Below are 23,062 nucleotides of genomic sequence, written 5' to 3'. Positions count from 1 at the left end.
TCTGGAAAAAAGCCTATCAAAGGAAGATGCTGCCACTCAATATTTGAACCAAAATGCTGAATTTATTGCTTGCTAAACAAGGGAGAGCTATACTTCGGAGTGTCTCCATAAATAAGCAGAGAGAGAACCTTACACAGCGGTTGAAAAAAGTTGAGTGATTGACAGACTTTCAGAAGGAGGTTCATGGACTGACTTTCAGGGGACTATTTTTCAGTTGGCTGGCTTGTAGGTGTGTAGTTCCTGATGCAAAACTGTCATGGATCTATTGGGCTAGATTTAAAAATTGTTCTGGTAGTTACTGTTGCTATGACCAATCAATAATAAATCCTTTCCTAGGAAGATAGGAAATATTTTGTTAGGTCTGTTTGGGGAAGGATTTGGAGACTTTATTGGATATATTTTCTGTGGCTTTGCAGAGCCCTGTTTTCTAAAGGACTGACCCTCTTTAGCTAGAGATTGGATCTGGGATCATAACTATCCATGCAATGGCTGCCATTAGGCTAGAGACAAATGACAATGAAAACACAACGATCCAAAACCTATGGGATGCAGCAAAATCAGTTCTAAGAGGAAAGGTTATAGCAATACAATCCTACCTCAAGAAACAAGAAAAATCTCAAACAATCTAACCCCACACCTAAAGGAACTAGAGAAAGAAGAATTAACAAAATCCAAAGTTAGTAGATGGAAAGAAATCATAAAGATCAGTGCAGAAATAAATGAAATAGAAACAAAGAAAACAATAGCAAAGATCAATAAAACTAAAAGCTGGTTCTTTGAGAAGATAAACAAAATTGATAAACCTTTAGCCAGACTCGTCAAGAAAAAGAGGGAGAGGACTCAAATCAATAAAATTAGAAATGAAAAAGAAGTTACAATGGATGCCTTAGAAATACAAAGCATCATAAGAGACTACTACAAGAAACTTTATGCCAATAAAATGGACAACCTGGAAGAAATGGACAAATTCTTAGAAAGGTAAAAGATTCCAAGATGGAACCAGGAAGAAATAGAAAATATGAACTGACCAACACAAGTAATGAAATTGAAACTGTGATCAAAAATCTTCCAACAAACAAAAGTCCAGGACCAGATGGCTTCACAGGTGAATTCTATCAAGCATTTAGAGAAGAGCTAACACCCATCCTTCTCAAACTCTTCCAAAAAATTGCAGAGGAAGGAACACTCCCAAACTCATTCTATGTGGCCACCATCACCCTGATACCAAAACCAGACAAAGATACTACAAAAAAAAATTACAGACCAATATCACTGATGAATATACATGCAAAAATCCTCAGAAAAATGCTAGCAAACAGAATCCAACAACACATTAAAAGGATCATACACCATGATCAAGTGAGATTTATCCCAGGGATGCAAGGATTCTTCAATATATGCAAATCAATCAATGTGATATACCATATGAACAAATTGAAGAATAAAAACCATATGATCATCTCAATAGATGCAGAAAAATCTTTTGACAAAATTCAACACCGATTTATGATAAAAACTCTCCAGAATGTGGGCATAGAGGGAACCTACCTCAACATAATAAAAGCCATCTATGACAAACCCACAGCCAACATTGTTCTCAATGGTGAAACACTGAAACCATTTCCTCTAAGATCAGGAAAAAGACAAGGATGTCCAGTCTCACCACTATTATTCAACATAGTTTTGGAAGTCCTAGCCATGGCAGTCAGAGAAGAAAAAAATAAGAAGAATCCAAATTGGAAAAGAAGAAGTAAAACTGTCACTGTTTGCAGATAACATGATACTATACATAGAGAATCCTAAAGATGCCACCAGAAAACTTAATCAATGAATTTGGTAAAGTTGCAGGATACAAAATTAATGCACAGAAATCTCTTGCATTCCTTTGCACTAACAATGAAATATCAGAAAGAGAAATTAAGGAAACAATCCCATTCACCATTGCAACAAAAAGAATAAAATACCTAGGAATAAACCTACCTAAGGAGATAAAAGACCTCTACTTAGCAAACTATAAGACACTGATGAAAGAAATCAAAGATGACACAGACAGATGGAGAGATATACCATGTTCTTAGATTGGAAGAATCAATATTTTGAAAATGACTCTACTACCCAAAGCAATCTACAGATTCAGTGCAATCCCTATCAAATTACCAATGGCATTTTTCACAGAATTAGAACAAAAAATTTCATAATTTGTATGGAAACACAAAAGATCCCGAATAGCCAAAGCAATCTTGAGAAAGAAAAATGGAGCTGGAGGAATCAGACTCCTGGACTTCAGACTATACTACAAAGCTACAGTAATCAAGACAGTATGGTACTGGCACAAAACCAGAAATATAGATCAATGCAACAGGATAGAAAGCCCAGAGATAAACCCACGCACATATGGTCACCTAATTTATGACAAAGGAGGCAAGAGTATACAGTGGAGAAAAGACAGCATCTTCAATAAGTGGTGCTGGGAAAACTGGACAGCTACATGTAAATAATGAAATTAGAACACTGCCTAACACCATATGCAAAAATAAACTCAAAATGGATTAAACACCTAAATGTAAGGCCAGACACTATAAAACTCTTAGAGGAAAACATAGGAAGAACACCCTTTGACATAAATCACAGCAACATCTTTTTTGATCCACTTCCTAGAGTAATGGAAATAAAAACAAAAATAAACAATTGGGACCTAATGAAACTTAAAAGCTTTTGCAAAGCAGAGGAAACTACAAACAAGACGAGAGACAACCCTCAGAATGAGAGAAAATATTTGCAAATGAAGCAACTGACAAAGGATTAATCTCCAAAATATACAAGCACCTTATGCAGCTCAATATTAAAAAAACAACAACCCAATCAAAAAATGGGCAGAAGACCTAAATAGACATTTCTCCAAAGAAGCAATACAGATGGTCAAGAAGCACATGAAAAGCTGCTCAAATCACTAATTATTAGAGAAATGCAAATCAAAACTACAATGAGGTATCACCTCACACCAGTTAGAACGGGCATCATCAGAAAATCTACAAAGAACAAATGCTGGAGAGGGTGTGGAGAAAAGGGAACCCTCTTGCACTGTTGGTGGGAATGTAAATTGACACAGACACTATGGAGAACAGTATGGAGGTTCCTTAAAAAACTAAAAAAATAGAACTGCCATATGACCCAGCAATCCCTTTACTGGGCATATACCCAGAGAAAACCATAATTCAAAAAGACACATGCACGCCAATGTTCATTGCAGCACTATTTACAATAGCCAGGTCATGGAAGCAACCTAAATGCCCATCAACAGATGAATGGATAAATAAGATGTGGTACATATATACAATGAAATATTACTGAGCCATAAAAAGGAACAAAACTGGGTCATTTGTAGAGACGTGGATGTATCTAGAGACTGTCATACAGTCTGAAGTAAGTCAGAAAGAGAAAAACAAATATCGTATATTAATGCATATATGTGGAACCTAGAAAAATGGTACAGATGAACCGGTTTGCAAGGCAGAAATAGAGACACAGATGTAGAGAACAAACATATGGACACCAAGGGGGGAAAGTGGTGGGGGATGGTGGTGGTGGTGGGATGAATTGGGAGATTGGGATTGACATATACACTAATATGTATAAAATAACTAATAAGAACCTGCTGTATAAAAATAAATAAAATAAAATTCAAAAAAACCCCCACAAAACCACATGCCAAGCCAGAATTGGCCTGTGGGCTGAAGTTTACCAACACTTGGACAGCAGTATATGTTTACAGTTTCATCTCAAGGGCATCTCATTTCATTTCTCTGTCATAATCAGAAGGGATCTGGGCTGTCCAGATGTCCTGCAGAGCATCACACTGACCTACTACGAGCTAGAAGTGGTCAGTGCTTTGGTGGCCTTGATGATACACGTGCACTCAGAGGATAGAACATAATCACTGCATACATTCTCCACATCAATCACAGACCCCTATGAAAGGGGGGCTAGTAGTCAGGGACATGCCAGACTATTTCAGTTGTGACAATTTGTGATCTCTGAGAAGCAGATGCCAAAATGGGTTATATGTACAAGAGACTTATTGGGAGAAATGCCTGTGAAAGATGGAGGAAGAGGAAGCAGGAGGAAGCAAGGAGCATCTTCAGTCCTCAATGCAGGTACGATACGTATGAAAGGAGAGAGGGGAGGAGGGAGGATGGGGTGGGAAGAGCCTAAGACTGCAGGCTAGGCCCATGGGGGAATCTCCAAGCAGGTGTGTCCCAACTGGGGACTCTCCTATTGGGCAGGAATAGGGGCGGGGGAGCACTAGTATCTCACTGAGCTCTGTTGCTGGCTGGGAGCAGCTGGTGGAAAGCATGGCCTCAGTCTGAACGTGGTACTTGGGGGCCCAAATAGGCAGTATCTGGGGCTTTCAGTCATGCTTCCTGCAGTGGGTCCTTTTCCATGGGCACCACACCATCTAAAATATGAAATTGTTCCATCTTTCACATCCCATCGCAAAGAAGGAAGTATAATGATTCATCGATCTCTTCGGGCTCTGGAGAGAGCTTATTACACCCATGGGAATACTGTCCAAGTACAGACATTGGGTGACATGAGAAGTTGCCTGTTTTGAGTGGAGCCCAGAGCAGGAATGAGTTCTGTAGAAGATCCAGGCTAGGGTCCAAGCAGCTCTATCTCTTGGGCTATATACGTTGGTTCACTTAGTCATTCACTTTGTGAAGAAGTGGTCTGAAGTTAGCATATATATGGACTCCTGAGCCGGGTTATATGGCCTGGTCATCTGGGCAGAGGCCTAACAAGAGAAAGATTGGAAAATCGAGGACAAGCAGGTCTGGGGTTGCGGTATGTTGGTGGACATAAAGGAGTTTTAACTGCATGTTAAATCTCCAGAAAATATCCATCACTTAACAATGAAGTAGAAAAAATGGTTCAGGTCCCCCATGGTGTTGGCCGCTCCAGTGCAGGCAAGATGAGCACATGAACGAAGTGGCTGCAGTGACAGAGGTAGAATCTATGAATGGATTCAACAGCACAGGCTTCCACTTCCCAAGGCTGGTCTAGCAATCGCAGCCACTGACTGTCCAACCTGCCAACAATGGAGACTGACACTGACCACTGCCACCCCCCCCGCCCCCGCAGTATGACACCATTTCTCAAGGAAACCAGCTAGCTAGGTGGTGGTAAGCTTGTTACATTGGGCCCTCCCAACCCTAGAAGGTCTGGTGGTATATACTCACAAATGACACCTCTTCTAGGTGTGGCTTTGCTTTTTTTTTTTTTTTTTTTTATTTTACTGTGAGAACCCCAGGGAGCATCTCTAGCTTATGGTACGCTGGTCTGAGGGCTTACAGTATGCTGGATCCACTGGGACCAGACTCCATACAGCCTCATCATAGCATGAGACCAACCTACAGTAAATGAGATGCCGGAGAGAGATTGTGATCATGGCATCCACTGATTAAATCAATAGCGTGGGTTTCACACCTCTTTTCTAAACTGTGAGTTTAGATCCTTGAGCTTTGAGAGCCTGCTCTTTTGCAAATCCTCATGACGAAAGAGAAGATTTCTTAGAAAATCTGTCTGTGTACTGAGACCTCCCTGGACCCTTGTCAGGACATGGTGGGGGACACCTTTTCTTCTTGCCTCCTTAGCATGCATTGCCCTCTTTCTGGTACCAGCACCCCGCTTTCTCTCATTCCATGTGTTTAGGTTGAGCTGATTCAGTTCAAGTCAAGAATCTAGTCCTGATCAACCAGGTCATCTTAGCTCCTGGTCATACCAATGGGCTCAGTTACATGTTAGTGGGAAGGAAGTGGTTATAAGCAGGTCTGCAAAGCATTCTCTTTATTTCATGGGGAAACACCTCTGGAAAAAAAAGGTAGTGAGCTGGTCAAATCTTTGTAAACGTCCTGGAAAACCACTAATTTTTTTTTTCTAGGAGATTCCTTATCCACAGAATATTTTTATCTGGACTCTCAATCTATCTAGAATTGCTTATTCTAAAGCTGGTAATCTGTGAGTCTATGGGGCATATAAACGTGTCATGGAGGCTGCATAAATATTGGAATATAAAATAGACATTTCATGATGAAACCCCCTGTCCGCGTAAGTTGTATGAGTGTAGGCATCATTTAGAGACCTCGCCTGCTAAATGTTGGTCAGAGAAGGTCCTAAGGTGGCAAGAAGGGACATGGGTGAGACGTTGGTGCTCCTGAATCTCTCCCTGCTTTGCTCGTGACTCATGGTTTTCCTTATCCTTGAAATTGTTAATGCAGCTTTAGATCTTGGATAAGAGCTTCTTGTGAGGCTGTTTTGATAATCCCATCCTATGAGATGCAAATTACCACAAGCAACAAAACTCAGTTCCTACTAGACTTCTGGGAAGAATGACACCCAATCGGCTGGGATCGAAGGGAGAATAAGATGTAAACCTGATAATGTTGAAAGTCCCCCGAATGCCATGATTCTGGTTGACAATGCAGCCTCAGGAAGAGGAAACATAATATGGGGGCAGTACAAATGACTTCTGACATGTTTGAGATCTTGGATCCAACTGCACTGGAGACTTTGTCTTGGACTCTCCAGTTAAGTGAGGGACTTAATGATTTTTTTTTATTTAAGCCAGTTAGATTTTTCCTTCCCAGTCATCTGGAAGAAACTGAAAGAATGCACACACTTTTCCAGCTTTGTTGTTAGAAAACAGATTTTCTCACACAAGTACTATACGTTCATATGGATTATAATGAGGTATAAAATATACATAAAAACATATACCCTACTGATGTGCTGGTGTCAAATTGAATCTCAGAGACAGAGTTTTGGGTGAAATAGAAAAGAATGGCTTTATTGCTTTGCCAGGCAAAGGGGGCCACAGCAGGCTCATGCCCTGAAAAACTGTGTCCCCCAACCTGGGGGAATTTGATGAGGAGTTTTATAGCAATGGCTCAAGGGTGGGGTTGCTGATAAGGAACAGAGTGTGTACAGGGCCTTCATTCTTTTAATCTGGCCTCAGGTGATCTCCTGATGAGCTCCATGATTCCTTTAATCTGGCTTCGGGTGGTCTCCTGATCTTCTCTGAGGAATGCTTCATTAAGTAGTTAGTGTCTTCCACTTGTTGGGGGTTTTAGTTCTGCAGAAGAGCTCAAGATATTGTTATGTACATCCCTTGACCTACAAATAAGAAATGGAAGGCTTCTGTTCCCAGGAGCCCCACAGGGTCCTGCTGGGTTTCACTATTAAATTAAGTGAAACCACACTCTCAAACTCTTTGTTAAACCAACTTATCTCACAATATAATTAAATAGGCTTCTGGCAGAAATATTTAATAGTACCGGAGTTGTGCATTAAGTTTTTGTAAGATAAGCAGATACAAGGTGGCCTGTGATGTGGTGCAGGAGGAAGCACGTAGCACTCTCTTATACGTAGTCGTACCAAAGATAGAACCTGATCTGGATCAAGCACCTAGGTTTAAGTACCGTTTACAGGAAGTTGGAGACACATTGGTGCAAATGCTATTGGTGTCCTTCCCAGATCCTATAAACCTGCTTGCTGCTGGGAGCCTTGGCTGCTAAAGGTTCACTGAAGCCCCCTCCTCCGGAGAACTGCCTTTGGGCAAAAGCAAGTCCTTGCCTTAAGAGGTTACCACGCCCAACCACTCAGAGAACCAGTAGCCAGTGATTTTTTTTTTTAATTGAAGTATAATTGATTTACAATACTGTGTTAGTTTCAGGTGTACAGCAAAGTGATTCAGTTATTTTTTATTATAGTCCATTATAGGTTAATATAAAATGTTGACTATAATTTCCTATGCTATAGCAAATTTCCTAATTTGCTATATAAGCAAATCCTTGTTGCGTATCTATTTTATATATAGTAGTTTGTATCTATTAGTCCCATACTCCTAATTTGTCCCTCCCTCCCTCTCCCCTTTGGTAACCCTAAGTTTGTTTTCTATGTCTGTGAATCTGTTTCTGTTTTGTATACAGATTTATTTGTATTATTTTTAGATTCCACATATAAGTGATATCATATGGTATTTGTCTTTCTCCGTCTGACTTACTTCACTAAGTATAATATTCTCTAGGTCCATCCATAATGCTTCAAGTGGCACATTTCACTCTTTTTTATGGCTTAGTAATATTCTGTTGTGTGTGTGTGTGTGTGTGTGTGTATATATATATATATATATATATACACACCACATCTTAAGCCAATTATCTGTTGATGGGCACTTGGGTTGCTTCTGTGTCTTGGCTATTGTAAACAATGCTGCTATGAACATTGGGTTCATATATCTTTTCAAATTAATGTTTTTGTTTTTTCCGGATGGATACCCAGGAATGGAATTTCTGGATCATATGGTAACTCTATTTTTAGTTTTTTGAGGAACCTCCATACTGTTTTCCACAGTGGCTGCACCAATTTACATTCCTACCAACACTGTACAAGGGTTCCCTTTTCTCCACATCCTCTCCAACATTTGTTATTTGCAGACTTAGCCATTCTGATGGGTGTGAGGTGGTACCTCATTGTAGTTTTGATTTGCATTTCTCTAATAATTAGCAATTTAATCATCTTTTCATATGCCTGTTAGACATCTGTATGTCTTCTTTGGAGAAATATCTATTTAGGTCTTCTGCCCATTTTTTTGATTTGGTTGTTTTTTTGATATTGAGTTGTATGAGACGTTTGTATATTTTGGATATTAACACCTTGTTGGTCGCATTATTTGCAAATACTTTCTCCCATTCCATAGTTTGTCTTTTCATTTTGTTGATGGTTTCCTTTGCTGTGCAAAAGCTTTTAAGTTTGATGCAGCTCTCTAGGGAAAATGAGTTCTAATTTGTAGTGTTTGCCAGTTTGCATGGTGTAAATGCTTCTACCCTGGTTGATTGAAAGCTCCCAGTGTGATAGCACTGAATGTTGAGTTAGAGAGAGATACACACAATTGGCCATGAGCAACCACCGCCAGCTCCATCCCAGTCTTTGTTAGAATAATGTTATTTAAAACGTTTTTCCCCACACTAGCATCCCAGAGTATATTTTCCTTGGGTTCTTATAATCATATTTTGGGTGTTTGCCACATGCTCCTTCAGCAGATCAGGCAAGTAGTATCCTACCACCATTTTTATTCCTAAGATTCTATGGCCTATACCTCCCCCTCCAACTAACTCTACCAGGTCCTTTGATACTTTTGTCACACAGCTGTGTGTATTAATTCTGCCTCTGACCATTCCAGGCCTTGGGGAGCATCTGTTTCCACCACACCTTCCCAGCAGTGGTGATATACATGCCTAAAGGCTCGTTCTCAACCGCTCCAGTACTCCTTTCAGGAATGGTTCATTTGAGTGTCTTACCAGTTTAACTAATTTCCTTTCCTCCTTCAGTGTGTGGGAGCCTAGCACTGCCTGCTGAATCCAAGTGCCTTTGTTCCTTTTGGTAACTCTTTGATTTCTTTGTTCATTATATTGGGCCCCAGAAGAAAAAAATCAGGAGTATGTGAGAGAAAAACACAATGCCCAAGGCATCCACTGTTTAAACAAATTGAAATTCCAGGGAAAGTATATTTATCCAACTTAATTTCTTTTCTCTGATTTACCCATAATCTCTTCTCCATTGAACATAATTATTGTTTTCTTAACTTTATTAAGTGTACCTTGATATAGATGTAAATACACATACACACACATAGTCTTAAGTCAGTGTTTATAGCACACTGATTTTCATCCTCTTGAGTGCTATGAAGAAAGGATACATTTATATGTGGATAAGAATGCATGAAAACACACATGGAAATAGGGTGATGGCTATGAACGTTATTTCCTCTTACTCTGAATTATTTCTTTAGAAATCTCCAGAAAACAAATTTAACTGATAATTCCAGTATTGTAGTAGTCTGAGTTACCAAAGTCAACTAGGAACTTTAGAAAATAAATGTAATTTAAAGAACAATATAATCTCTGATGTTAAGAATTTGTCAGAAGTATAAGACAGTATCCTAGCTAAGTTTTAAGGTAAATGGAATAATTCTTAGAGCTACATAATTTGCAGTATAGTATGAGTTTCCAAGAGGTTTTTATTTCATGAAGATAATAGTTTTAATTACACTCAATTTAAACACCTGTTTACATATATAATCTTAAAGGTTAATGTAAGTAATAATAGTTATCTGACTTATGAGGCAAGTGTTAAGGATTAATGTAACATTTTTTTGTTTAAAAAAAAAGTCTTGCGTGAAATAAACTAAAACTGTTTCCATTTTCACTTCACACTGTGATAGAATCAAGGAGAACACATTTAACTATGTTTTAAACCCAAATTCACAGAGCAATTTAAATTATCAAATGCTTTAATTGGATTCCATGTTATTATGTGAAGTTGAATTAAAATGTAATTATTTTGATTCCCTTCACCTAAAAATCTTAAAGCCTGCTAAATCTTGGGTAGAAGAGTTCCATACAGCCTTTCAGGATCATGAATACTGGGTCTGATGGTCATTTGCATATCTGTGTTCTTTATCCAGTAGCTGACCCAGGTGCTAAGGGGTTTAAGCTAAGTCTCTCCCTTTTCTCTTGCAGAAACTCAAGAAAGAGAGTTAGGGAGTTCCAAAGCAATACGATTAACTTGCACTAAGAGGGGATAAAAGAGATATATGAAATAATATTATTACCTAGTGGAACACAAATCATGTAAATTTTATACTTAAAATAAACTTGAGATAGTGTTTAATGGTGGTTCCAGTGGGGCAGACAGGTGAGGGAAGGGAACATCTTACAAATAGAAATTATTTTATATCTTAAATATTTAAATAAAGATAGCAAAATAATTTAAATACAAACACAGTAGTACATTATATTAATTTCTTCTACTTTCTTGTGTTTTGAAACAATAATAAAAAACATTTTAAGTTTGTAATCATCATGGTTTTCCCACAGGTGGATGGACCCCTAAGCCTCTGGAAGGCCTGTTTAGTAGCTGAAAATAGAAATGGTTATAATAGCCCCTCAGGTACCCCAGAGTACCTCTGTTCCCCAAACACCTTCCTCTTTTTTTTTTTTTTTTTTAATTTAACATAATTTCAAATGTGGCCCCCTCCTGGCCTTCTGTACTAATGTAGTAAAGCCTTTTGCATCTGGAGGCAGATGTAATTCCTCCCTAAAAGTCCTGGACTCTAATTAGGGCAGAGCAAGTGCCCATGTTGGAGAAGAACCATCTCCAGTGCCATGTGGGTGAATAAAACCATACTTTCTGATAGCTAATCAGTGGCTACTGACATATCACTTCCACCTGGGCTGCTGCAGTTCCTGGAATGCCAGGGCTATTTCTTCCCTTTCACCTAGTCTTTGACTAGGAACTCTCCAGAAGCCATAGCAGTGTCCTTTCCTTGAGGCCTGAATTGCCAGGCCTGTTGCTTGTACCACACAGAGGACCCTGGGACCTGACTATTCTGGCAACCAAGTGCCTGGCTCTTCCCTTGTGCCTCATGCCCCTCTTTGCCCTGGTCACCGCCAGACAACATAGGCCTGGAAAGTACCATGGACTGGGTTCCCTCCCCCCAAGTCTAGTAATCTCCAGCTTAACTGGAGATTTTACTCCATTCATATTTGTTGTGATTAATGATACATTTATACTTACTTTATGCTCCATACTTGTCTCAATTCTTTATAGTTTTCCCTCCTCTTGCCACCTTTTTGAATTTTTTTCCCTTCAGTCTATTGTTTTCTTTCTACCAGAAGCATGATATTCTATTTCAATTTGGGGGGGGTAGCCTAGAAATGCTTTAACTGAACATGCTTAAAATCAGCCATTATCTTTATCTTCCTCTGGAGCATAGAGGGTATGGAGAGCATTTTTAACTCCAATCACTCCCTCCTGATTTATGTGACACTATGTCCTATTTTAGTTATCTCACTTTTTTAAACACCACAGATTAAACATTATTACTATTTTACATAGTCAATGTTTGTTTAAATTTACCAGTACAATTGCCGTTTTCCTTGTTTGTATTGTAAACCATTCTTCTGTCACCTTCCTTCTGAGAATTTGAAGGAATTCTCCAGAATTTGTGTTAGTGAGGTTAGGTTTGTGGTAAATTTTTTATCTGAACATGTCTTTTCAGATGATTTTAGTAAACATATATTTTAAATTGACAGTTATTTTCCCTTGTCACTTTAAAGGTGTAACTCACTGTTTTCTAGCTTTCAATATTGCTGCTTAAAAATAGCAATTTATATTTCTTCAGTAAATAATAATGGTTTACTCTTTGGCTGTTTTTTAAAGATTATTCCTTTGTCTTCAGTTTCATTAGGATGTGTCTAGGTGATAAATTTCTATTTCCTTTATCTGTTTGGGATTGGTTGAGCTTCACAAATCTATGGATTGGTGTTTTTCATTAGCTGTGAAAACTCTTGGCCATTAACCCTTCAGTATCAAGTAGTGTTTCCTTTGCCCTGTGTTTTAAGTTATAACTTTCTGTAGCTCCAAAGAGACATTTTAAAACTTTCTTACTTAATCATCCACGTCTCCTGATGGCTCTGTCATATTTCCACTTCTCTGTGTCTTTACACTGTAATCTCTTCAGCTTCATTTTCTAGCTCACTGTTTCTCTCAGCCTTATCTAATCTGCTATTTAACACAATCCCTGATGTCCAACTTCTATAATTCTGTGAACTAGAAACTTTTTAGCCACTTCAGATCCCCTCTACCTCACCTGTATTTTGTTCCAGCTGTTGCTGTGGGGAGTTTCCTTAGAATTCACACATGGTGCAAACTCAAAGTACCTGGCCCCCATCCTCAGTGTTTTCCTGTTATGGCAAAGCATGAGAGGCTCTGGGCTCATGCCCTGATGGCAACTGAGCGCGATACATGGCCCCGTGGGATACGAGGTGACTATGTAACCTGCCATGTCCACCAGAGGGCCTTGATGAGCTGTACTAAATGTTCAGACTCACACATTTTGTTGACTCAGAAGGACACGGGACAGAAACCACACCTTGCCAGGGTAGCCGCGTCAGGCATTCCTCTTCCAGTGCAGTTCCTTCTAATATTCCACAGAGCAGTCCATGTAGCCACCTGGAATAACTCAGGTTCGCACACTCAGATCCACATTGAGCAAGAACAGGAACTGCTCAGGCTCAAAAGCTTCATTCTACACAGGATCCCAGCTCTCTTGCAATAAAACCACTGGTATAGTTTCCAGGTTCCCATGTGCTGGTTACAAGAGTCCCTGCATGCAGGGAAACCCAAACTATGGTATCCCCATCAAGAATTGATAGTTCCTCAAAGTCCGGATTTGGTTCACCAATCAAAGTCATGTTTACCATAAACAATGTTGCTGAGTAATATCATTGATATACCACCTTATCAGGTTATCGGAGCTAGAAATTTAAACAAAATCCCATGAAGAGCAAGAGTCTTGTGAATCCCAGTCACGTGGTCAGAAATGCCCACAATGGGCACTGTCAGACACTAAGTCATAATGTTGGGCAGGCCTAGTAGAAACGAACAACAAATAAAATGATACATGGGATTGGGATCGAGCAGGTCCAGAGGACATGAATAAGCTCTCTCAGCTTACATCTTTGACCTGATTTGAGGGAGTTCTCCCAGACTTTCTAATGCAGGAAGAAAAGCTCAGGCTTGATTAAATCGGCATGGAATGTTGGTGCAAGTGGAAAATAAACTGCTGGGCGCCACAGCCTCACTCAGAGGTGGCCTTTGAAAGTGGACAGATTAGCCTGTGCAGCTGGTCAATGACTTGATGTAGAGAGAAGTGGCCTGAAGTAAGGCTATACATGGACTCGTGAGCAGTGGGGAATGACTGGCCTGGGTTGATCAGGGACCTGCAAGGCAAACTGTTGGAAGTGACTCACTTCTGTGAGTTCTATGAAGGCTGTAAACCCTAGAGGAAGCACCTCATGCAGCCAGTTCCAGTATAATCGTGAATAGTGGTTGGACAGAGGCAGCCAATTGATGACCTTAGCAGCTCATAGTCGTGGAAAGAGCATCTTCTATGATGGGGCACCGAAGAGCTGGCAGGGAAAGCAGAGTGATCGAGGCTTGATATAAAGTGGTTGTTCCTAGTAAGAGGGCCCTTCAACAAAAGGAGAATTCCTGGAACCACACATTCTAGCATCAAGTCCACCAAAAATCCAGACAGGACCAGTGTGATCGTTAATATTTGTGTCAACTGGGCAAAGCAATGCCCACATATTTGGTGAAATGTTGTTTCTTGGTATGTCTGTGAGGGTGTTTCTGGATGAGATTAACATTTGAATCAGTAAACTGAGTTTAAAAAGTCACCCTCACCAACGCAGGTGGATATCATCCAATCCACTGAGGGCCTGACTAGAACAAAAAGGTAAAGGAAGGGCAGTTTTGCTTTTTGCTTGAATTGGCATCCATCTATTTCTGCCCTTGGACACCAATACACCTGGCTCTCGGGCCTCTGGACTCAGACTGGGACTTACCATCAGCTCCTCTCTTCTCAGGCCTTCAGACTTGGACTGAATTACACCACTGGCTTTCTTCATTCTGCAGCTTGTTGGTGGCAGACTGTGGAACTCCTTGGCCTCCATAATCATGAGTCAATTCCTATAATAAATCTCCTGTATATATCCATATATATTCTATTGGTTCTTTCTCTGGGGAACACTCATCAATATGACCATTCATTTCTCTGAGGTCATCAGTCCAGAGAGCAGCCCAGATCCATCACTCTGATGTTAAGAGAGAATCCAGAGGATACCATGAAGAGTACGGAGAACGTGTATCTCCTACCTCCATCACCAGGACTTTGTGGAAGTTATATTCTACCCTATGTCGACTGAAAAAAAAAAAAAAAGTACAATCTAAAAGTTGAGAATTACATTTTATTTGGTGGACTTGCTGAGGACTTTAGCCCTGAAGGCAGCCTCTCAGATGTCTCTGAGGGACTGCTCCAATGAGGAAAACGAGGAGCTAGGATATATAGAAGTTTTTGCTGTAAAAAACAGGTAGTTGGAACATCAAAAGATTACTGTTAAAGAAAAACAGATATCAAGTTAATTTATTTGGCACTTTTCTATGTTTGGGAAGATGCAAGAGTCTGGGCTCAATGAAATCATGCCTTTGATACACACCTTAACTATCTAGGGCCAGTATCCTGCCTTTCTTCATCCTGAATCCCTTCAGGGTGTACAGTCTGGGCGGGTGCAGTGGCTGAGGGCTTGATGGCTGCAACATCCTTTGTTTACTGATATGGCGGTGACATTCTTTGTCCACACCTTCTGATTCTCTTTTGAAGGGTTGCAGGAAGAGGACAAACTTTAAAATTTCACCTGGGTTATCAAAGCAGAAACTGGTTTAGTTAAAGAGACAGTTGAAAGTAAGAGAAGGTGAGTATGCTAGATTTTTTTTTTTAATCCAAATTTCTCACTTAACTACCCAGTGGAGAGGGGAATATTTGAGGGGATCAGTAATTTGGAAACCACTGCAATCATGATTGTGGTCTCCTTGAGAATGAATCTGAAGTTGATCTGTGAGTTTGTGAATAGCTGTTGGCATGTATTGATTTTGTTTTGGTTGGTTTAGTTTGGTTTTCTTCTGAGATTAGTCACTGAGGTCTGTGGAAATGGCTCAATGCAGAATAATGAGCTGGGGTCAAGGGGTCAAGGTTTTTTACTTTCAACCAAATCCATTGAAAAGCCTCCAGAGAAAAGAAAACTCAGTAAAAGCCACTAGAGTGAATAACTTAGATTCTAAGAAAGAGCAATAGAAGTTATACAACTTGACAAATATTGAAGCTTCTTAGGAACCTGTGGGACAATATCAAAAGAGCAATTATATACAGGTAATTGTAATCCTAGAAGCAAAGTAGAGAGAAGTGGACAAATATTTGAAGAAATGATGGTCAAACTTTTTTCAAATTTGGGTAAAGATATAAATAAATGTACAGATCTAAGAAGCTCAGCAAATCCTAAATAGAATGAACACATGAAAACCTGGGCTAGGCACATCTTAGACTACTGATCCCCAAAGATAAAAAGAATTTTGTAAGCATACAGAGAAGAATGTATAATACATATAGGGAACGATGGTTTAAATGATCAATGACTTATCAGAAACTACAGAAACCAGAAGACAAGGGAACAACATCTGAAAGTACTGAAAGAAACAGCTGTTAGCCTAGAATTCCATATCAAGCAAAAGTGTCCCTCAAGGATGAAATGAAATAAAAGATATTTGCAAATGGAAGAAAATTAAGAGAATTTGTTTTCAGCATTTCCACACTCCCTCACTACAGGAAATGCTAAAGTGAATTCTTCAGGTTGAAGAGAAAAAACACTAAGGTGAACCTGACTCTTCAGGAAGGAATAATTGCAAATGGTAAATACTTAGTGTTGGGCTGCACCCTGCAGGCCTACTAGCCCTGTGCTTGCCCACCTACAAGACCGAAGAAAGAGCCTGGACTCAGCAACAGAGACATCAGTGGTGTAATGGATGGGGGAGCTTACATGTCTGAAGCAAGGTCCTAGAGCAACACTCCACCGTGTGCTGCAGAAGGCAGGCAGGACATGGTGGCAGTCTTCACTCCAGGGGGAAGGGGAGATTACAGGTTATAGGGGAATTGATGTCAGGTGGGCTCATTAGTTACCAGGGAAACCAGTAGAGGGGCACGCCCCTCACCACCCCTTTGATGAGAACAGTCACTGGCTGGGGCCTGGGGCAAGTATGTAGGAAGGTCAGTCATGTGCTTAGGTGTAGGTGAAACAGGCACTGGCCGGGCAGGGGATGTACAGAGAGAGCAAGAGAACAGCCACCTTGAGTGGCCTCACCCTACATTTAGATAAATACTTAAGGCTATTTTTCCTCTCAATTTTTGGTTTAAACAGTTCTACGTATTTTAAGCTATTTCACTTTCTTATGAGGTTAATAATGTATGTTTATGTCATACATATGATTAGTATAGAAAAAAAGGATGGTGGTGGATGAATCACAGGGCTTGACTTCTCCCTGGTTTTGCAGGGTTTGTTCTATTTATGCCCACCTACTGTCATCAGACTGCCTTCAGAACAGGTATTCTGAGATACTTTGACCACACAGAACACATGGTTTTTTGTTTTTGTTTATTTTTTCTCCCTACATTTACTATCTTTAATGTTCCTTCAGTTTGTGAGCAGATAGGGTAGGGGGCCTCCCAGAGGAAAAGAACCAGTTATAGCTTTTTGACACAAGAGAAGCCATTTCTGGCCTAAGCCATTTTGTGATCTAAGTTGGGCCACAATGCTTGTCCTTGAACAGGTCTCAGTAATAAAGATCTTGAGGGAACAAAAGAACAAATGATTGTTAACAGGCAAGAGAAGTAACAATAGCAAAGATAATGAATCATTTGTAAAGACCCCCAGTTCTGCTTTGCTGGTTGAAATTAGCCTGAAGCACTTTCTTGAGCTGTTTTCCAGAATTTAACCACCACCCCTACCCCTCACCTCCCAACCACCAGACCAACTGGAGCCTCAGAGATGATGATATTGACCTTTTCTGACCTTCGAGACTTCAACTAAAGTTTGCCCCAATTTTATGCTGAATTTTCCTCTGCTCAAGCCCCTTCATGCATATACATGTGCCCTTGGCTTAAAACTTCCCCAGTTTTGCTGTTGGGGAGACACTGCTCTGGGAAAGATCCCCAGTGTTCTCCTTACTTGTTGCAAGTAATAAATCCTTCCTTCTCCCAATCTTTGACTTGGTTGTGTCTTTTGGCTCAACCCCACCAAGAGGCTAACCCAGTTTTCAGGTTACAAGTTTACATAAGTGACCATGAAGACCTGGGCTCTGGTCCTAGGCCAGCCGCTTACAGATCATGACTTTCCCGTTCCACTTGCCCTGCATGAATTTCCTTGTCGCTCCTGTGAAGCTAATCCACATTCCCGCTAGCTCTCAGGAATGCTGTCAGAATATAGTGGCACCACTTGAAATTGTTGATTTTCTAAGTTTATTTATTTGGATCTTTGCTGCAGCACGCGGGCTGGGCTCTTAGTTGCCACGTGTGGGATCTAGTTCCCTGACCAGGGATCAAACCCAGGGCCCCTGCATTGGGAGCACGGAGTCTTAACCACTGGACCACCAGGGAAGTCCCACAATTGTTGACCAAGTACCTCCAAGAAGTTCTGAGGGGTCTGAGAGCAATTTAGAATTGGTTAAATGCCTTTTTCTATACTGCCTATCCAGAGCCTAGGATTTTCCTTTTGACTAATTGAACACTGCCATCTTGTGTGTAATTGTAGGAAATAGCAGGGATTAAATTCCTAAAAGGAAGGTCCTTAAAAATAACAAAACCATTGTCTTTTCATTCTTGTCTCCTTAACCTCATTTTCCAAAGGACGAGACTCAGATTATCAAAGAGGAGGTCAGAATAGCCTTGCGTAGGCCACTAAGACTAACTTGAAAGGGTAGAACTAAACTTTAGAGGTCAAGTAGCATTTGAATACGCCTTTTGGGGAAAGGGAGGGATGACCTGATGAGGGGTGGGGGTGGGGGTGGGGAACAATGGAGTCCTGGAAGGCAGGATGGTAGTTAGAAGCTCAGTCTCAGTGGATGGGCTGGGGCACTCCTGAGCTTGGCCACTTCCCAGCTGGGTGTTGAGGTTGGGTCCCTTCCTGTGTAAAACTGGGATAATAATCGTACCAGCCTCTAATCCTCCCAACAACCCATGTACCGTTTGTAGTGCAACATCTGTCACAGTAAGTATATAATGAATATTAGCTGTTACTATGATTTTGCCCTTTAGACTAGGGAGAAATAAAGGAAGTTAATTAAATTCACCAGCACCTTTGGAATCAATTCCATGTCCACCCCATTCTTCTAAAGAGATTTGAGGCAAGGAAGTGAAAAAAGTGACAGGATTCCTCCAGTCATGGCAGAGTATAAACACAGAGAACATAGTAATAGCTACCACTTACTGAGAATTTACTATGCACCAGGCATTGATCTATGTGTGTTACATGTATTAATTCATTTAATCTTTTAAATTTTTTCCCAGGTTTATTGGGGTATGATTAACAAATAAAAATGACATATACTTAGGTTGTATAATGTAATATTTTTAAGGTGTACAACATGATTTAATATATATACATTGTGAGATGATTACCACAATCAAGCTAATGAACACATCCATCACCTCACATAGTTACCTTTTTTCTGTGTGGTGAGAACGCTTAAGATTTACTTTCTTAGCAAATCTTAAGTATACAGTATTTTCATACAGTATTCTGTCTTATTTCACTTAAAATAATATTCTCCAGCTTTATCCATGTTGTTGTAAATAGCAAGATATCCTTTTTTATGGCTGAATAGTATTCTATTACGTGTATGTTTATGTGTGTGTGTGTGTATATATATATATATATATATATGTATACCCTTATACACTACTATATACACACACAACCTCATGCACTACATTTTTTTATCCATTCATGTGTCGAAGGACACTTGGGTTGTTTCCATATCTTGGCTGTCGACTAAAAAATTATTCACAACCTAAAAGTTGAGAGTTATGTTTTAACTCGGCAGGAATTTTTAGGACTTCAAGCCCGGGAGGCAGCATCTCAAGTAACCCTGAGAGAATTGCTCTGAGGAGGAAGGGGTGGGGAGCCAGGTTATACAGAAGTTTTGTCACAAAGAGCAGGTAGTCTGAACGTCAAAAGATGGTTGTTAATTAAAGAAAACCAGATATCCCAAGTTCAGGAATTTAGCACTTTTCTGTGTATGGGAAGATGCAAGAGTCTGGGCTCACTGAAATCATTCCTTTGGTATGCACCTCAGCTCTCTGGGACCAGTACCCTGCGTTTTTATGTCCTGAGTTTCCTCAGGGCTCACCGTGGGGAGTGGCTGCAGTCTGACGGCTGCTAGAGGGCAGGTATTCTTTGTTTCCTTCCTGAGTTCCCTCAGGACTCACCGGCTCACCATTCACTGTGGCTACAATTGCTGATGACTGTGACATCCTGTTTACTGATATGGCAGGCAACATTCCATTTATCAGCCATCTGTGTATTTTCTTTGAAAAAAGTCTATTCAGTTCCTCTGCCATTTTTAATTGGATTTAATTTTTTTGTTGGTGAGCCATATGAGTTTCTTATATATTTTGGATATTAGCCCCTTATCAGGTATATGGCCGTGTTCAGTAGGAAAAAGCATGGAGTAACTTTTAGTGATGTACCTACTAGATGTAGCTAAGGTAGGGTTCCCAGATAAATTACAGGATATCCAATTAAATTTGAATTTCAGATAAAATGCTACTTTTCATAGCATGTTCCAGAGAATGTATAGAACATATTTATACTAAAAAAATTAACTGGGCATCTGTATTTTTACTTACTAAATCTAGAAATCCTAAGGAGTTCATTCCATGAGCACAGTTTTGATACAAAGAAGCCAAAGACATCATGTCACTGTGTGTTGATAGATTTCCTCCGTATTTGCATAGAGTTTAACAGGGAGAGGACTCCAGTAATCATAGTATTGGCTCCACCTCCGCAGGAGGTTGTTTAGTTTCCAGTAGTTCATATGGCACTTGAAATCTGGGACAAGATCCCATGGATTTATATCCTAGTCTTGTCATTCTTTAGCCACGTAACCTTGAATATACGTAGCCTCTGTGCTCATTTTCTCATATATAAAATGGGAATGCTAGTAGTTCCCACCTCATGGAATTTCTATAAAGATCAAATGAAAATCTCTAGTGAATACGCAAAAGATAAAGAGAAAGGAATGGAAGCATGGGGGGGCGGGGCAGGGGGGCAGGGGGCTGGTAATCAACAAATCACAAAGGAAGACAAAGAGGAAGAAAGGAAGAAAGGAACTACAAAACAAAGGAACTAGAAATTAACAAAATAGCAATAGTAAGTCCTAACTTATCAATAGTTTCTGGAAATGTAAATCAAAAGACACAGAGTGGCTGAATGAACAAAAAAACAAGATTCAATGCTGTCTACAAGAGACTCACTTTAAGGACACACACTGGCTGAAAATGAGGGGATAGAAAAAGATATTTTCATACAAATGGTAACCAAAAGAGAGCAGGGGTGGCTGTTGTTATATCAGATAAGAGATAAAGAAGGTCATTATATAATGATAAACGGGATGAAATGATTGTGAATATTTATGCACCAAGAGTGGAGCACCTAAATGTATTAAGCAAATATTAACAGATATTTAGACAGCAATACAATAGTAGTAGGGGGTTTCAAGAGTCCACTTTCAACAATGGATAGATCATCCAGACAGCAAGTCAATAAGGAAAGAGCAGACTTGAATAATACTCCAGACCAAATGCACCTAACATTCTGTTTATAGTACATTCCATTCAACAGCAGCAGAATACATGTTCTTCTCAAGTGCACATGGAACATTCCCCAGGATAGATCATATGTTGGGTCACAGACCTGTTTTATCAAATTTAATAAAGTTGAAACCATATCAAGTATCTTTTCTGACCACAATGATAGGAAATTAGAAATCGATAACAGAAGGAAAATTGAAAATGTCAAATATGTGGAAATTAAATGACACACTTCCAGAAGACCAATGGGTCAAAGAATAAATTCTTTGAGACACATGAAAATGGAAACACAATATACCAAAACTTTTGGGATAGAGCAAAAGCAGCTCTAAGAAGTTTTAGTGATAAATGTCTACATTAAGGAAAATGAAATGTCTCAAACAGCCCAACTTTACATCTCAAGGAACTAGAAAAAGAACAACAAACTAAGCCCAGAGTGAGCATAAGGAAGGAAATAATAAAGATTAAAGCATGCCGACCTGCCATATTAATGGCATCATTATAACTTAGGAAGGAGGAAACAGCCAGAACTCTGGAAGCCCTGATAAGGTACCTTTGCACGAGGGAGTGGGAGAAGAAACGGAATTCAAAAATCAGCATTGGAGACTAGAACTAATGGATGAAAGTTTGATGCGATATTTACATAGTCCCAAAGTGTCTCCCCTCAAATTACCTATTAATTACAAAGGGGAAAATGGTAATTTTAATGTTGAGAAATCGAACAGGCACCTCCTAACCAATTGATCAGAACTAACATTACCAATATTGGGACAAAGCAATGTCATGTGCCTTCTGACGAGAGGCACTGAGAAAGACACCACATCACTCTTACCGTATTCCTGCTGCGTATAACTTGAATCATGAATAAACCTCAGACCTAAGTTGTGTTTTTTGACTTTGACAGATTCTCTACCTCCCCAAAAATGACCCTCACTCTTCAAAACTATGAAAGAATAAGACAAGAAGAGCACATATAACCTGTGATCCTGTATTGGATCCTGATAGACATTAAGGCAACTGATGAAAATTTAAGTATGGGCTACAAATTAGATAAATCCATATTAAATTTCCTGAGTTTGATCACTGTACTGTGGTTATGTAAGAAAATGTTTCTGTTCTTAGGAAATACATATGGGCATACTTAGGGGTAAAGGATTTTGATGTCTTCAACTTACACATCTTTTTCTAAACTATTTCAGAGTATGTGTGTATCCACATATATATTTACATATGTGTGTATCCACATATGTTTACATATATGTGTATCTAAATACACATACAGAGAAAATAAATGGGGGAAATGTAAGCAATAGGTGACTCTGGGTAAAAGCTCTTTGGAGTCCTTATTTTTGCAACATTTTGCAATTTTGAAATTATATCAAAATAAGTTTAAAACATTGCAAAAAGAAAGACGAGACTTTGCAAGGATGCAAGGCCATGACACAGGGGTCTGGTGGGTTACCCTCAGGAGCCAGGACTTGGCCCAATGGGAGCCAGTAGTGGGTGAAGGGAAGGGGAACTTGTGAGAGATGACTTTGCCATAATGCAGAGGAGAAGGTGAAAGACTAGAGCCAGGGAACCAGTTTACAAACAAGAACGGCATCAACAATAGACTGCAGAGACATCCCAGGGACCAAGTGATGAAATCTGACCCAATCAAGCATCAGCATTCCTCCTCGTGAATCCTCATAGTGTCCGTCTACTGTGAAAGGCTGGGGTGAGGAAATGCACACCAGTACTCTT

General features: G+C 39.8%; 2 long non-coding RNA genes across 2 annotated transcripts in view; both read left to right on the top strand.

Annotated features, from left to right (window-relative positions):
- LOC113618947 (uncharacterized) overlaps positions 1–23,062 on the top strand; it is a 125,115-nt gene that overhangs the window by 62,531 nt on the left and 39,522 nt on the right. The gene's annotated exons all lie outside the window — the stretch shown is intronic.
- LOC113618948 (uncharacterized) lies at positions 3,632–14,983 on the top strand. Its single transcript, XR_003432219.1, has 2 exons — positions 3,632–4,154; positions 14,490–14,983. It is a non-coding gene; the product is annotated as an uncharacterized LOC113618948 (long non-coding RNA).

Source organism: Aethalodelphis obliquidens, unplaced genomic scaffold (assembly GCF_003676395.1).
Source record: "Aethalodelphis obliquidens isolate GAN/ISIS:26980383/991018 unplaced genomic scaffold, ASM367639v1 scaffold6, whole genome shotgun sequence".
In the NCBI taxonomy this organism is placed as follows: Eukaryota; Metazoa; Chordata; class Mammalia; order Artiodactyla; family Delphinidae; genus Aethalodelphis; species Aethalodelphis obliquidens.
This window is presented reverse-complemented; position numbering and strand designations above follow the sequence as displayed.